A 13,576-nucleotide genomic window follows, 5' to 3' on the forward strand; every position below is an offset into this window, starting at 1 on the left:
GTAAACACCCCACACATACCAAGGGAGGGACCTACACATTCTAGAGTGGGACAAGTACAGAGAGTAAACCTTTTTCAGGGATAAAGGCCTCAAATAGTTGCAAATAAATGATGCTCCTCATCAGCCACACACCGGCTTGGCATGACAACAGACAAATTCTGTAGCAAAGGCTCGTGCATTCTCCAGTACACCACTGCCAATCAACACGTGGCAATAATTTACCTTGCCAACCCCAAGCCACAGTGCAGTCTCTGAGGTCCATGAACAATTAGAATGGATCTTGGTAGCTAATTGATGACAACAGTTCCCTTATCCTGACACCCTACTGTTCCACACCGCTTGAAAATGATTCCTCCTATAAGACTGGTTGTGTGTGAGTGCGCGACCACTGTCTCCAGTTAAAACAATTAAGGGACAGAATACAACTGTTAATAGAGAAACAGCAAACAGCACATACAGTTTAAAAAAGCATACTATTCACAGAAATGTTGGCCAGAGGATTACTACCCAGCCTGAATATCACAAAAGAAAACAAAGCCAATAGTACTCTATTTTTTTAAGAACACATTTGCATCCCATTAACCTCTTTGAGGCTCATGACGAGCTGAGCTCGTCATGAGCCAAGGTGCTCCGGTGCTCATGACGAGCTCAGCTCGTCATGAGCCGTGGAACGGTCGCATGCGGGGATAATTCCCCTGCTGTGCTGAGCGTTCCACAGGAACGGGTGTGGCCGTGGCGAGCTGAGCTCATCATGAGCACAGGAGCGCCGTGCCTCATGACGAGCTCAGCTCATCATGAGCATGGGGTCACTGTACGCGCCCCCCTCCCCCCCAGCACAGCGGGTGATTAATCCCCGCAGCGAAGGGGTTAAAAGTGACAGTCCACACTTCCCCCATGCAGTCAGCAGTCCCTTACACTGTTACTAGACATCCCTTGAGTCAGACACAAGTCCTTGCTGTAGCAGGCTGCCGAACTTTAGGGTGTTACCATATGTCCCTCGAACCAGAGATGTATACTCGATGTAGCAAGCTGTCAATCAATCAGCAATGGTATAGCGCAGCACTGTCACCCCTAAGGGTATCTGGGCGCTGAAGGCGCTATGTCTCTGTCAAAAAGCCAGATCTTGAGTTTCTTTCTGAAGTCTGCCAGGGAGGGTGCAGTTCGAAGGTAAAGGGGTAGGTAGTTCCAGGGTTTGGCGCAATGTAGAAGGAGAGGCCCCCCGTTACGGCTGCGGTGGATGCGGGGGTAGTGTGCGAGGGCGAGCTATGTACTATAAACCTTTATTAAATGTCCCATAGGCTTTTAGCATTGCCCCCACAATCTCAGAATATCAGAGAATTATGAACAGACCAGATGTCCTGGAGTGACTCCTTTTGTTCAAAGTGGAAAGGAGCAATTGTAAAAATATTGACCGTGCTTCAATACAGATCATAGACAGGGCGTGGCTTCAAAATACATTTTATTGCAAACAATGGTCGAAAAAGGATGAACTTTTGGCCCCGCCCTCTGTTGATTGTTTAGGACCTGCTGCACCAAAAGAAAGTAAAGCTGTCTAGGCCACACCTGAAAAAGGGAAACGTGGTTATGTGCATTCATGTCAGATTCCAGAATTTTCCACTACATCAACTATTGTTGATTTATTTGAGTGCATATGGCTCAGCTGTGAAACTCATAAACGTCACAAATGTGTTACAAACATAGGGAAATATCCTGCCAGAGCAAATTTCCGTCTTCCAGGGCTTTATGAATGGCGAGATGAGTCCATAGGTGCAAGGTTGAAATGCATCGCCAGAGCTTGGTGTATGTGCTCTGCGGACTTGTTTTCTTCGCTTACCAACAGCATGTACCATTACTAATTTCAGTAATAAGCAGCGCTTCAAAACCATGTAATTACCCTAGTGTTAACCAAATAAGAAAGACGAGTTACGTTGCATCAGAAGCACGTAACCAATAGTTCAGCCTATTCTGTGTAGAAGTCGTTACATTGCCTTATGAATTCCAGCGGGCCGGGCCCCTACTGTGCACAACCCCGGCACACCTAGCAGGCCAGGCACATTCCTAGCTTCATTTTTGCTTGAATCCATTGTGACCCCGGCACCATCTTTTCTAAACAGCCTTTTAGCCGGAGCCTGCCTGTCGAAAACAGAATTCCCCTGGGTCTCCCTGGAAGAGAGGCAGCAGATGGTGCAGGCCTCGGGCTCTCTCCTTCTCTCAGCCGGCTCCCTGCCGTTAACCCTCGGAAACCCCTTCCAAGCTCTGTTTGCAGCCGCTGCAGAGGCAGACTGGCGCTGGGCTGCACAAAATGAACCTCCCCGCTGACACCGCTTTGCGATTGGACGGTGTCCTGCACATTGTGTATATGAAAGTGGGGATCTCTGCTCTCTCACTTCGTTTCTCCTTCAGGGGCGTAGATATCAGTGGTGCGGCTGGTGCAGTGGCACCGATGCCCAGAGATGGAAGAGGGCCCAGTCTCTCCTGTACGAGCTGTAGTTATTTTATCGGCTGCCTGGTCGGATTGTTTAAAACCCAGAGCGTGCCTGGGGCTTGGTTCTCTGTCTACTCTTTACGGAGGGTGGGGCTGGTACAGAGGGAGAAGAGGATAAGTGACAAATGGAGTAGAGGAACGGAAGAAATTAAAGAAACGAAGAGGGAGAACGGTGTAAAAGAAAGGGAAAAAACTGAATGGGAACATGATTTCAAGATAAGAGAAAAAGGTTTATAAAGAGATGCAAAATGGAGAAGGAAAGAGAAAGCAAAGGACCACAAGCAAGGATGTCAGTGGAGAAGGGAGGAAGGAACATTGGCGTGAGAGAAAGAAGATGAGAAAAAGGAGGAAGGGGGGGGTAGTGAGGAGAGTGTGGAAGGAAGTGCATCAGAAAAATGGAGGTAGGGAGAAGAGGTAAAATGAGGAACCTTCAGCTCAGAAGTTGGGGCCCAACTAGCATGAGGCAGCAGGCGCAGTGATACAAGCGTCCCAGGATGCGATGGGTCTACTGTACCCTAATTATATCTATATTTCAGAACCAATCCAGGGGACTATGCATCTTCCTTGCACTGGAGGCGCTGACAGTCAAACTCCTCCACTGCTCTCCTTTGATTCATTTCTAAACTACCATGCTCTGGACTTGGGTACTGTGGCCTGCTTCACCGTAGGGACAGAAATACCCGGATTTATTTCACTCAGGGGGTCTTTGTGTCAAATTACAAGTTTTGTTCTCTTTAGGGTCTGTTTTTTTTTTCTTTCAGTCAGTTAATTGAAAACGTTCTCATGGTATTCGTTTAATTTCATTTAAAGATTAGCAGGCACAATTGGGCGCTGCATAAAGAAGTTGCAATTGCAATGGTAGTTTCACTGTAGGTCTGACACAGTTTAAAAAAATGATTTTCCACAGCATGCATTTACCTTGGGGCTGTATCATCCTATCGTACGCCGACATTCAAAATGAAAGGGGCTTGTCTCAGGTATCAAGGTGTGGACAACGGAGGGTTGGGCGGGATGTCTGGAACACGTGTTCCGATGTGCATATGCCATTTTTAGCCCTCGGCTTGACGCCCCAGGAGAAACCGCACACGAAAAACACAGAGAAAAGACAAAACATGAGCCTGGCCTGTTTCCCATCGGAAAAGTGCGTCCGCGCGCCTGCCAGCCCAATTCTGTCCCAAACAGCCAACAGTGCGTGACAGCACGCAGACTGCGCCAGTCCCCACCTGGGCTCCGACAGCCCTTTCATCTCTTTGGCCTCGTCAGGTCTGCATACAGCAGGCCTCTAGACAGCGAGAGGCCTTCATCATATCTGTCTCTATTCCAGAACAGCTTTCCGCTCCGGGCTGGATCCCGCAGGGCAGCCAGGCTTGACGAAAATGCAAACAAAGAGATTCTTGACCTGATCGGCGCAAGGCGGCATTAGCTGCCCCGACTTTCATCGTGTTTTTAGACATAGCAGAGAGCAGCGTCGCTCCCATCAGGACAGGGCCTTGCAGCGCTAGCTGACGATCACAGCAAGCTTCCTACTGTTCAGCGGTACCGGCGGTTTGCAAGGGTGATTGAAAGGTGCTCCTCTGTGGAGATAGTTCTGCTATGGGGCCTCCTGCATGGGCCTTAGCAAGCAGAGTGCAGCTCTGAAACATGTACTCTCAATTATTCCCTTATATGTGCACCTCGGTAAATCTTGGCAGTCTGCCTAGCTATTACATTCCAGGTTTATAGATCTGAAAAATAATTTTTTTTACGTTCGAAAATAATTTTATTAGTCAGAAAACAAGGTATCAATAAACAATACATGAAAAATTGAAAGGTAACCAAAGAAAGGGGAAAATAAAGTAAAAGCAATCAGGAAAAATGATACAGCAAAAATAATGACATAAGCTAATCATGGGCATTAAAGTGAAACAGAGGTAGTACAATGGTTATACACGCGTTCAGGTAAGTGTATTCAAATAACAAGTTATTATTGAATTGAATTGAATCAAATAACAAGTAATAATGAAGAAAAGAGGAAATGCAAAGGGTATTCAAGGTGGTTTGGAGACTTCTTGTTGGATAGGCTGTGGATGGAATGAACGAAGAGCACAGTTATCTAGATCCAATGTAATAGGAAGCCATAATTCTGCACGTTTCGCAGCCATGTGGATAGGGAAGAAAAAAGCAGTGTCCAGCCCATGATTGTGAAAAACATTGTACCACCATGCCTTGAGGGAGATGTTAGATGAAGCCTTCCAATTAAAAGTAATCTGCTGAAACGCAACAGCTAACAATAACTCAACAATACGGACATCGAGTTCAGTGTCTTCCCAACAGGGCGAGAGGCTTCCCAGGAAGATGTGAGCATGAGAGAAGGGAATGCGAGTATGAAAAATTACATTGATTTGAGTCCACACCTGTATCCATCTGAAAAGTAATTTAATTGTATGTAATGTAATGTAATGTATGTAATGTATAGGCATTTATATAGCGCACTACTTACCCGGAGGGTCCCAAGGCGCTTCGACCGCTGCGAAACCCTTCCTGGCTTCCCTGAGAGATGGTCCCTTAATGGGTATCTCCAGGGTGAGACCAGGCATCCCCGGCGGTCTGGTGGGGCCGTTAGTGAAGATGATGCAAGCTAATGCCCAGAGTTGCCGAGTGTGATCGCTGATCAGAGTGGGCACCGAGGCGAGAGAATTATCGAGTCCGCTGACCCTGGTCCAGAAACCTGCCGCGCCGGGAATCGAACCCTGGTCCCGGGCCGTCCTCTGCTCTCGGGTCTATAGACACAGAAGGGGCAAATATTATGGACCAAATTACAAAATGTGTGAATTAAGCAATTTGTTGTGAGCAATCTGTCAATTCTGACCCTTGAATGTGCAGATGACACAGCCCTCCTGGACAGGACCAGGATAAGATGACAACAGTATTGTGAACTGAACAAGATAAGCATTAACAGTAATACAACATATGTCCTAGATTTTGCAAGGAACATTTATGAGCCTTCTGTGTCTATAGACCCGAGAGCAGAGGACGGCCCGGGACCAGGGTTCGATTCCCGGCGCGGCAGGTTTCTGGACCAGGGTCAGCGGACTCGATAATTCTCTCGCCTCGGTGCCCACTCTGATCAGCGATCACACTCGGCAACTCTGGGCATTAGCTTGTCTCATCTTCACTAACGGCCCCACCAGACCGCCGGGGATGCCTGGTCTCACCCTGGAGATACCCATTAAGGGACCATCTCTCAGGGAAGCCAGGAAGGGTTTCGCAGCGGTCAAAGCGCCTTGGGACCCTACGGGTAAGTAGTGCGCTATATAAATGCCTATACATTTACATTTACATTGTGCAACCAGTAGCAAGGGCATCACTGTATAGGTATTTGACAAGGGCAGTGGCCACCATTTCCAGCTAAATAATTTAAATCAAAGGCAGCTTCTCTCAAATTTAATTTGTGCAGGTTATTTTGGGAGTTTTCAGGCCCTTTGATCATCCAATTATTATTGAACATAGTTAAAGCAATGTTTCTACACACATTAATGTATAGGCATGAGGCCTTTTCAGGGAAACTATCAAAATGGGTCGATTTAGCACAATGTTACCTCTTCAGAGTTTCATTCTGCCTATTGAATTCAACTTTCACAAACAGTTAAGGCTAGAATTACGTTTTATATGGCAGTCCCTAGTAATTCAGGCCAGCTTGGCGTTGTATTAGACGTGCAGACCAAACCTCTCCGAAGGCCCTGCCTTGGCGCCAGTTTCGAAGCTCTACTTGACTTTGTAACCCGAAATTGTTTATTTAACTAGCACAATCATCGGAAAACTTAGCTCTGGGAACAATTTGGTAAGAGGGCTTGGCTAATGCTGGCTTGTAAAACAATGTATTGGCAAAGTAGTTAGCTATTAAATCATTTGAGCTCGAGGTTCAAATATTTTCTGCTAATAAGCACAGGAGTCTTGCTTTAGAATCATACACAGAGAACAAACTACAGACATATTGTGCAGACTCTTCCATTAATTGGTAAAACAGACTATTTAAAACTTAGAGTTATTCTTCTCTCAGCAGGAGGGCAGCAGCAGTTCTGGAAACATCCAGACTTTGTGGAAAGTTGAGGATTCTACAGTTATATGAAAGGGCTACACATGTTCGCTGTTGTTGCCCAGCCTTCTTGAAGTCATGCAGGAAGTATTTAAAGACTTCGGGGCAGATTTACAAGCCCCTTGCGCCTCTTTTACGCCGCCGTTGCGTCACTTTTGTGACGCAGCGGCGGCGCAAAAGATGCGCCATGGTGCGGGGTATTTACAACGTGACGCATCTGGGAGATGCGTCACGTTGTAAAGCCCTGCGCCATAAGGAGGCGTTCTGGCACGGGGGGGGGCGTCCCGGCGCAGAACGCCTTCTAAAAGTGGCTGAGAGAAATCTACAAGATTTCACTCAGTCACTTTTAGGCCACTGCTGCGTCAAAACCCTGCGCCTGCTTGAAGCAGGCGTAAGGCTTGACGCAGCATTGGACAGATAGGGCCCCCCAGAGCATTGCTGGAGCTGCGTCGCGCTTGCAACGCAACTCCAGTAATGCGCCACTTTTACGGCACAGATGCGTGATGCATCTGTGCCGTTTTTTGCCCCATGGTGCGCCGCATTGTAAATGCGGCGCATCATGGGTGGCGGAGCTGCGGCGCACAATAACTGGCGCATCCCTGGGGATGCACCAGTTATTGTAAATCTGCCCCTGTATTTGTGGGGCTGGGCGTAGCAAACTATATATGTGTTAAAGCTGCCTGTTTCAATAGAAGTGGTGCACCGTCTTGTGTGGATTTGTAAAAACATATGTCAGACGTAAAAACATTGTTGATTGTCGTCAAATCTATGGAAGAGTAATCAATGGTCTCTATATATACAACTCAAACACTTATGTGTATTCTAGTTTTCGTAACATGAATATAACTTTGCTAGGTGAAAAGTCTGCCCGTGTATTGCATTAGTTTTATTTTCTGTATTGAGGCGGGGGACTGTTGAAGTGCATATTATTTGAGCCAATTTATTATTACTCTATAACTTACCTTGTTATATTGAGTGGTAGGATTTTATTGGTTTTTAATCTCGAACCATAATGAAGATTTTTATGTATTTTTATGGTTCGTAGTAACTACTCAATAATTGATTCTGATTCTGAAATTATACTAAATCAGTCCACTTGTATGTTAAGTAACTTGTCAATGACTTTAGAGCTTTCCCAACAGTTGAAGAAACATTCTGAGTTGTTTTCATAATCTCTTGGATAAATTAACCTGTTAATGAGACCGCACCCTCAAAGGAAGTCCTCTTTACGAGGTATTTATTCTCTTGAACAGGATAAAAGCATGGCTGGTTTGACAATAATAGTAAATTACTCTACACTTTTGCTCGGCATCTGCCCTGCATTAACCGATGGCCGTGGAAGATGTCTTTGCCACCTACTGGTTAAACAAGGGACTCTGACAAGACAACAACTGTGGACTTTTTTCTAAATGGAGCTCACCCTCAAGTAATCTCTGGGATGATACAATTTCTGTACAAAGTGGATACAATGTTAACCTAGCTCTACACCCAACCTTCACAGGATCATAGCACGATGATTTTGGTACGTGTCTGTGGAATGAATTTGTTTCATGAGTTTTGGGTGTGTACTGTTCCTCTTCTTGTTAGTAAAAAAGGCACCACGGTTAGGCTGCTAGGCGAGTTCAGCCAGCATGTCCTGGTCATAACCTGCACCTGTCCATCACTCCTTGCTGACATTGTGCTGAATCTCACCTAGCCTACCTCTCTGTCACTTCCCCCTTACCAGGGGTCCTACTCAGGCAACGCTACTAGTGTTCTATAATGCTGCCATAGCAATCACTCGGCTCTTTTAGACTTTAGCACCAGGCACTTTTTCACTCCAGCACTTTAAGTCTAATCCCTGTTTTTTTAACAACCCCTGTTTTAATTATGCACTAATTGCAGGAACTTTTACATTATGCCCTGCTGTAGATGAACATCATCCACAGTCCCACTATCTACAAATACTGCACCAGGTCAGTTTAAGCACATAACACTTTACAAACTGGTCTCGCTCTGCCACCTGACCCGCTTAAATGCCAGTAGTTCATTTAAGAGCAACGCAGGTTTCAAACTGTATCAGTCCACACACTTAATTGGTCAACAACAGCAAAAACACACACACTATGTGGTGTGGCAGTGTAGCAAGCACTTGCTCAGTGCTCAACATAACCGACGGGGTCGGAGATGGGGGACACCGCAGCGGACTCTGATTTAAAACAGATTTTGACAGCAATGCAGCTTAGTTTAATGAAAATTGATGGGAAGATCGATGCTCTCCCTTTTAGGATGGGTAGAATGTCTGAGAGGTTAGACAAGCACTCGGAGAGACTGGACACTTTAGAGCAGAGAGTGTCGAATACTGAGGACTCCCTACATACCACTTTGAGCTCCACCGCAAAGCTAGATAAACTTTTGCATTCAGTCCAAGCCAAGGCAGAAGATTTCAAAGTACGTTAGAGGAGAAATAATGTCTTATTACTTACCGGTAATCTTCATTACCCCGATTAGGGTCCTCCCCGTCCCAGTCCTTACCACGTGAGGCAGTCCTGCCTCCACCCAGCCAATCAAAACGCCAGAAATCCAAAGGTCGAAGGTGACATAAGCCCCTCCCACCCACCGCCATGCCTGTTATCAACAAGACTCAGACACAAACACAGCGGGAGGGAGGGAGGGAAGAGGACTGGGACGGGGAGGACCCTAATCGGGGTAATGAAGATTACCGGTAAGTAATAAGACATTACCCCCTCATGGGTCCTCCCCGTCCCAGTCCTTACCACGTGAGGAACTCACAAGCAGAAAACCAAGAAGAAAAAATGCAGGACACCAGGGATCCATGCAAAAGTACAAAACTTCAAACAAGAAAGCATCAACGAACAGCAGCGTACAAGACGCCAACAGAAATCGTCAGAAGAGGCAAGAAAAACATCAAGCCGAGAATGTCGCACAAAAGTGTGACGGGACCGCCAAAAGGCCGCCCCACAAAGCACCAGGATAGAGACCCGCCCCATCAGCACAGGAAGCAGACACAGAACCCACAGGAGACAAACAGGTTAGGAGAAACCCGAGACTGTAGTGAACATCGGAGGCAAAACAGAAGAGCCCCGCGAACACCCCAAGAAGGGGAACAGGAGAAACCCCCACAGCAGGCAAAACAGGAAGCAACACCTCCAGCCGCAAAAGGAAACACGAAGAAACAGGCAGAAAAGCCCGATCTAAGCCGCAAAACTACTCAAACCTGCAGAAACTGCAAAGAAGGAAACAAAACGAGCAAGGCACCCAACCCACCCAACTGACAAGCGGAAGAGAAGGCCAGCAAAAAAAAACACCGCAGTGGACAACCACAACACGTCCACCACTAACAAGGACATGAAAGGGGCAACCGCAGACCATGCAAAACAGCAGGCAAGGCCCAAAGAAGAAATGAGAACAGGAGAGCCCGGACAATGAAGCAAAAAGCTCCGAAGAAGCCGACCCATCAAAGGGCAACAACCACCGAGGAAGCCCCAAGGCCCCGACAAGCACAAACCGCCGTCAACGAGCAGACAAAGCGGAAGGGGAAAAATCCCAACAACAAACCCAAGCTGGAGAAACCAGCACAGAAACAGGAACCCCACCATGGATTCCGACCAAGAGAAGAGCACCAGGAAACAAAAGAGCCCCAAAGTGCATCACAGCTCCAAAGAGCGGAAGGCCAACGCGACCAACACATGCCACAGGCCACCACAGAAGAACAGCCCAAAGACGCCAAAGACAGCCGCTCAAGAGACAGGCCGTCAGAAGCAAGCGCCAAAGACAGGGCAAAGACACCTGCGGACCCAGAAGCAGAGCCGGAGGCAAGGGAGGCTGGCCAAATCCGACTCCCAAAAGCAACAGCAGGAGCGGAAACCAAAAACAGCAAGGCCAACCCAACAACACCGACACCCCCCAAACCACCGCAGAGCGCCCGGGAGGAGAAAAACGGGAGGGAAGGTATACAGAAAACCCGAAGGCCAAGGAAACGAGAGAGCAACCCCCGAGGACAGACCAACCCGGAACAAAACCGGGTAGAAGAGCAACAGGAGGGTAGGCAAAAATGACCAAACCAAGAGACCCAAACCAAAGACAAAAGGACCTGCAACAGAGGAACAGACAGAGGGAATGCTACACGAAGTAGCAAGACAACCCAGCGCAGGGCCATTCCAAGCACCAGCGCACAGTCCCAAGCACCCACGCAATGTCCCAACAAAAGGACATGTCCTGTCGAAACAAGCACCAGACAGCACCAAACAGAGGACGGCAGGAAGCGGCCTAAGCCACCAAAAGAAGGCACAACCAGAGTACCATTCCAGTAAAGAAACCAACCGCCGTAACAGGGATGCCTCTCAAGACCCTCTGAAAGACAACAGAGAAGTCGCCGCCCAGAAACAAGACAGGGAAGCCCGCAGGAACAGAGACACGTACCGGGACCCCCCAAGAAGGCCCAAACAACAACGAGCCCCCAGAGCGCCAGCCCGAACAACAGACAAGCCGGCCACCAAGGACCCCAATGGGGCCCCCAACCCAAGGACAGGCATCTAAGGACAACAAGAGGAGAGAGGAAAGCAGAAATGCACCCCCCACACCAGGTCAGGAGAGCAAAGCCACCAGACCAGGGGAGAGAGGAACCAGAGCCTCTTAATCAGCAAGACAAAGGACCCAACAAGACATCAGAAGAAACACCAAGGACACGAGGTGCACAAGAGCCCAAGGAACCACAGCCGAGGAGGCAACCACCATCTGCCGGACACAAAACCAACCCCGAGCCGGGGCAGGAGGGAGACCCAGTAGGACCCGCAGAAGATCCAACAGGACAGAGAACAGATCTGGATATATGGAACGCCTCACGAAATGCGTGTCATTCTAGCGCAGGGGCCATGTCAACCCCCTCCAGCAACGCTCAGCAGAAAGCACACGAGCCGCTGAAGCGAGCACCGAGAAACAGCCCCCAGCAAAGCGTCAAACCGGTCCCGAGGAACTGAAGCCCCCGAACAGGAACCAGACGAGGAACGGCCAGACCCAAAACGACCCCAGAAACCGGAACCAGGCCAGCAAACCCCCACAGCAGGAGCCAGCACCGTGGAAAAAACCAGAGAAGCATGAGAGAGACCGAAAGGAAACACCTGAAAACAGGAAACGGAACTCAACCACCGTAAACCTCTGAGCAGCCGGATGGAGGGGAACGAGAAAAACAGGCGACTCCCACACCTAGGGAAGCCAAAAGTACCCACCAAGAAGAGGGGAAAACCGGGCTGCAAGGGGCTCAACCGAAAGGGACACAGCCGCACCAACCCGACCAAAGCTCCGGGAGGCAGAACCGAACAGAAAGACCAACGGGAGCCAGGACCTGGAACAGAGAGAAAGAGGACCCCCGGCCCCACTCCATCACCGAAACCAGCACCACAGAGCGTAGCGACAAAAAATTGGCCGACGCCAAAGAAGAATGGCCTAAAAGGGGGACAGCCCGGAATGGAAACCGGCAACCAAGAATGACGACCAACAGGAACCACCATTCTCAAAGCAGACCGGACCAATGAGATAGGCGACCCACAAGCAGGTCAACACCAGGAGTGGAACACATAACCTGAAGAGGAAGAGATGCAACCACCAGGCCACAGAGACTCCACCCGGGCACAACATATCCGACTGACATTCAGGGGCAGCAGCAGGCGCCGCAGAGGCAGGGAGCCAAACGTAGTGCAAAAAATGCAGGCATAGGACCAAGGTACTAGGGGAATGGCAAAGCACCAAAACGCAGGCCAGTGAGAAATCTCACAAGCCCCCGCCGCCCCGGTAGCCGAGGACAAGGCCCAACCATCCGGTACCGGAAGGAGGGACCCCTAAGAAAGCACAGACCGAAAAAGAGCAAGCACACACCCCAAAAAGGAGAAGCAGCATACGAACTCTTGAGAGCGGAATCCACCAACCGCCCAACCCTGACCTCCAGGGAAGAAGCCTCCGAAGACCGAGGGAAAAGGTGCAAAAAAGAAGAAAAATGGAGGATACCAAGTGACAAAGACCGCCAGGCGAAATCGTGTCCCCAGAAAGAGAGGAACACCCCGCATGGCAATGCCAAGCCACACCGCAGCCAGTGCAGCCAACAGGACAGCACGAAATGGCCGGTAAAAAATGGGAATAAACCCCGCCGGAGCAAATGAATCAGGGAGAAAGGCCCAGCAACAAAACGCCAGAAATCTCATGGACCATCCCCGAATGTATACCCCAACAGGGAAAAAACGTCCACGATCCCACCAACAAGAGATGATGGCATAGCCGCATGCACCAGCAGCTCAGACAGCGCAAAACAGTCCAAGAAAAACTGCAAAAGATGCTACGTGGACAAAGAGAATGCAAATTTCCAAAGCACAGCATGAAAATGAACATCCCAAGTCACATTGACAGCATAGGCAGGACTTGAACCCTCAGTACATGATAGCCTGTGACACCAGAGGCATATGACATACCAAAGAGCAACAGCTCCGTGGATGCACCGGAGAGGAAGTCCCCTCAAACATGGCGAGTAAAGGAGTAAACCCCATATATGGAACGCTTCAGGAATATGCATGTCATCCCTGTGCAGGGACCATGCAAATCTACTCTGTATCGTTCCAAGCATAGTACATGTGCTGCCGAAGCGAGCACCAGGAAAACACCCAACACACATTGGTGGTGGTATTGAAAGGAAGTGCCCAGCAACCTCCAGGAAACACTGCCCCAAACAGTTATCTCATATGTGAGAACAGAAAATAAACAAAAAAGGGCAGCCCTGCAGTCTCCACCCACAGCCACATATTAAGAACATGGCCGCAGGGGCCGGCCACTGCACTAAAGCACCAGCGCCGGAACGACCTGGGGCCAGAACACCAGGAGGGCTCCCCGGCCTAGCCCAGCACATGAACTGGGAGCATCCTGACCCCAGAACAGGAGCGTGGCCGGCCGGAGGACCGGAGCGGCCGCGCCGGTAAAAACATGAAAAGACCATAACCAGAAGCATTTAAAAATGCAAAAGAAACACTCAC

General features: G+C 48.9%; 1 non-coding gene across 1 annotated transcript; it reads right to left on the reverse strand.

Moving 5' to 3' along the window:
• Positions 1-13,092: 13,092 nt before the first annotated feature.
• Positions 13,093-13,199, reverse strand: LOC147724069 (U6 spliceosomal RNA). The gene has a single exon (XR_015295364.1). It is a non-coding gene; the product is annotated as a U6 spliceosomal RNA (small nuclear RNA).
• Positions 13,200-13,576: the final 377 nt, after the last annotated feature.

This window comes from Lissotriton vulgaris, chromosome 4_1, assembly GCF_964263255.1.
Source record: "Lissotriton vulgaris chromosome 4_1, aLisVul1.2, whole genome shotgun sequence".
NCBI classification, from domain to species: domain Eukaryota; kingdom Metazoa; phylum Chordata; class Amphibia; order Caudata; family Salamandridae; genus Lissotriton; species Lissotriton vulgaris.